The sequence below is a fragment of the Chiloscyllium plagiosum genome, unplaced genomic scaffold (genome assembly GCF_037043375.1).
Source record: "Chiloscyllium plagiosum isolate Xiang-an unplaced genomic scaffold, Cpla_swu_hap1 HiC_scaffold_14, whole genome shotgun sequence".
Taxonomy (NCBI): Eukaryota; Metazoa; Chordata; class Chondrichthyes; order Orectolobiformes; family Hemiscylliidae; genus Chiloscyllium; species Chiloscyllium plagiosum.
Genome location: NW_028270152.1, coordinates 113,833,013 through 113,836,754, shown reverse-complemented (window position 1 = coordinate 113,836,754; position 3,742 = coordinate 113,833,013). Strand labels below are relative to the sequence as shown.

The window sequence follows — 3,742 nt, the reverse complement described above, 5'->3', positions numbered from 1 at the left end:
ATCTGGTTTCCAGCATCTGCAGTCATTGTTTTTACCCCAATGCCAAGGAAGAACCATTTCATGATCCTGGCGCCACATGGAAAAGCACGATGCAAAAAGCAATAAGGATCGTGGCAGAGGTTATGCCAAGAAAAGAACCACACGCACAAAGGAATACTTGTCAAACAGTGACTGAGATGTGGGAACTCAGATTCGGTTGAATATATAGCTTCTATGTCCGGAGAGACTGCAGAGTTTGCAACACTGAGGTTGTAGGATGTTAAGTTTGCGAGATATCTACAAAACTTCAAAGGGTCATGGGATACTGCAGGGTATTGCTGAAATGTATTTCGCAATAACACTGGATTTTAACATTGGTTACTTCACCAATTTCCTCACTTCTTGACGTAATCATATAATGGCATGTCATATAATCCCAGCTCAAGGGCGTGGAATCAGAGAAATTGATTTGCAGTGTACTCAAAACTAATTGGAAATGGTCATGGCGTTCAGCGCGAGCATGTGGCTGCGAAAATGCAATCGGTGAGCGTAGTGCCATTCTCTGATGATACAGAGGCACGTGAAATATCGAGGCTAAATGCTCTCGCCTTAACGACAGCGGCTTCAAATCCCACGCATCAAGAAGCAGTGGACATCATGCTGGGAGCACCAATTTCACCTGCAAGAACTTGTATTGACATGGAGCAGGGAACATTGGGACATCAGCTGGTCGAATAGATGGTCAACTATTTTAATCTTAAGTAAGTAGTTTTCAGCAGGATACTTGTTTGTGGATTGTAAGAGTATCTACAACTGGGACAGCCTAAATTACAAAGAAGAATTCTGCAAAGAGTCAATTCTTGGAGAAGCACTGTGCAGAGTGATGCAGAGAAATGTTTACGTCATCTGCCGTTCTTATATGTTTGACTTTGCACTGGATTAATTTCCATGAAGGGATTTTTTTGCTTGGTTCACAGTATTCACTTTCCTGCATACTCGCAAAAGTCGTTACTGAACTCGAAACCTCTGAAAGTTAACTAGTATATACAATGTGGTGATTAGGCTCACATTCACGTCAGTTATGCTGAAAAAGTGGATTCGAAATTCATCACATCAGCAGTGATTCCATTAAATGACTGAGCAGACAGAGTGTGAATGAAACTTCATGAGGACATATGTGTTTTTTTTTTGGAAAATTCGCGGCTTTGAAAGGTGATGAAGATTAGACTGAAGCAGTGACAGTGATTATCTTTATTGCTTGTTCAACTGGTGAACATGACTGCTATTAACCGTGTCCGTATTAACATCACGGTTCTTAAGGCTGCCTCTGTGCATCGGGCCAGTGGCGCAATGGATAACGCGCCTGACTACGGATCAGGAGACTGTAAGTTCGAATCCTACCTGGCTCGCATGCAGGTTAATCCTGCTTAAAAACTGATTTTTCTAAAGCCGAAATAAGGTATGAGCTCCCCATCTGCAGGAATGAGAATGCCTTCATTACATGTCCCTGAGAACATGAGAGTCAATGACAGTGATTATCTTTATCGCTTGTTCAACTGCTAAACATGACTACTATTAACCATGTCCGTATTAACATCACGGCTCTTAAAATGCAGCGCGTGCGTTGGGCCAGTGGCGCAATGGATAACGCACCTGACAACGGATCAGGAAATCATAGTTTCGAATCCTACCTGGCTCGGGGGAAGTGCAGACTGTTATCAAGCCTAACAACTGCTTTTGCTGAAGCCGAAATAAGGTATATGTTCCTAATCTGCAGGAACGATTATGCCTTCATTAAATGTCCCCGAGAACATGAGAGTCAATGTTCCAGCGTCATCACAGGAGGGAAGCCGAATAGTCGCACACGTTGCTCATGGGCACCTTTCCATTTCATAAAGCCAGCGATCGAATAACTGTTGCTCGCGGTGATGGTCTGCTTTGAGTATTTTTCGAAACGCTTTGGCCAGTGGAATCAGAGAAGAATGAAGGGTTAACTGTCCAACTGATCTTTATAGAGTGTGAGTTCTAGAGTCGACCACCCGCTGACTGATAAAGTTTTCCTACCAGTCTATTCAAAGCTTTCTGCATTTTATCTGAAATCTACAAACCCCGGTGATCGATCAAGAGCAAATGTTTCCTTCAATCTGTAATTCCTTGCTCCTCATTATTTCGTACACGTCAATCATGTCTCCTCACAATCAGCTCTGCTCTGAGAAAAACAACATTTTGAAAGTCTTGTGTTCACTGAAATTTCTTGCCGGTTTTTAACAGTTCGGTGAGTGGAGTAGTCCCACTGCTAACATTCAGCACAAATTTTCAGTAAAAGCCACTCAATCCGGGGAACCGTAGCACTGTTCTTTTCGTCAACAATGTGTAAAAGTCCCCTGTAACTTTCGATTTCGCATCCCGTGGGGCTATTTGTCCGTGTTTAACGACATATCCCAGGAAGGAGACTTTAGCATTGGCAGATGTACTTTCAGCTAGGTTTACAAATAAGTTTGACTTCCGAATTCGATCAAAAAAGCCCGATAAATGCTGTAAATATTCAATCCATGAGAGACTGAAAGTCACCAGGCACCATATACACCAATCAGTTGCGTATTCGGCAATTACCCTGTCAGTTAACCTCTGAAATGTGGCTGAAGTGTTTTCCGTACAAATGTCATTACTTTAAATTTCTGCAGGCCAGTTGGCGTTATAAAATTGCCTTTGATCTTTCTGACAAAGTTCACTACCAGTAACCTTTGAGGAAGTCCAACTTAGAAGTGTAAGTTGCTCCTCCAATCTTTTCCACACAGTCCTCTAACTGCAGATATGTCTTCGCATCAGTCTTTCTAACAACATTGATTTTGTGATAGTCCACACATAACTGTTGGGTCTTTTCTGGCTCTGGCACCATGATGATGGGTGCACTCTATTCATTGAAACTCACTTCGGTTATGCCGTTTTGGTGCATACGTGACATCTACTTATGAACTTGTACAACTTTAAAGGGTTATACCTGCAAGGACTTTACAGAGTCAGAACAGCATCTCCTATATTTACATCATCTACAATTAGATTATTAATTCCCAGTATATTTCAGCAGATCTCCCCATGCAACAGTAATAACTCTTTCGATTTTCTTCTGGAAGATAACTGAATAACTTTACCATTTTTGGACAACTTTTGCATTGTCCAATTTTATTTCAGGAACGTCCAATGCAGAACTCCCTGACATTGGTTCTTCCCAGTGTGTCGTAGTCAATACCACATTCTCATCTTGCGTTCGTTCTCTGCCAAATTACCGTTAGAGCATATTCCCATCACATTCCTTGAGATTCCTTCATGACTGGAGTCCCTATCAAGTAGCTAACCTCACTCAATTTCCTCTTACTTTGATAAGGTCTTTTAAACCTTGCTTTAAAGTTTCACCGATTAATGAATTTTAAATAATTGCATTGTTCCAAGCGGCTCAATTGTGATTTTTTGATTTCTCATACACTTCCTGCTTCATATTCGCTGCGATACTTTTTAATACTGTTTCGACAACTCCCCAACATTATTTAGTTCAACTCTAAAATTTGACACATCATCCAAATGCGTGGTCTCTGTAATCTGATTTATTAATTTTTCCTTAATAAATTTTAATGGTCCTCTTACTTTATGCCCAAAATTGGTTTCAGATGGACTGAGTTTGGTGGATTCTTTTGGTACATCTCAGATCGCAAACAGCACTGACGCAACTCCCTTATGGAAATAATCTGGCTACTCCGAACCATAA

The 3,742-nt window shown here is 41.2% G+C and overlaps 1 non-coding gene across 1 annotated transcript; it reads left to right on the top strand.

The window, feature by feature from the left end:
* Positions 1 to 1,315: 1,315 nt before the first annotated feature.
* On the top strand, positions 1,316 to 1,388 carry trnar-acg (transfer RNA arginine (anticodon ACG)). Its single transcript has one exon. It is a non-coding gene; the product is annotated as a tRNA-Arg (tRNA).
* The last annotated feature ends 2,354 nt before the right edge of the window (positions 1,389 to 3,742 follow it).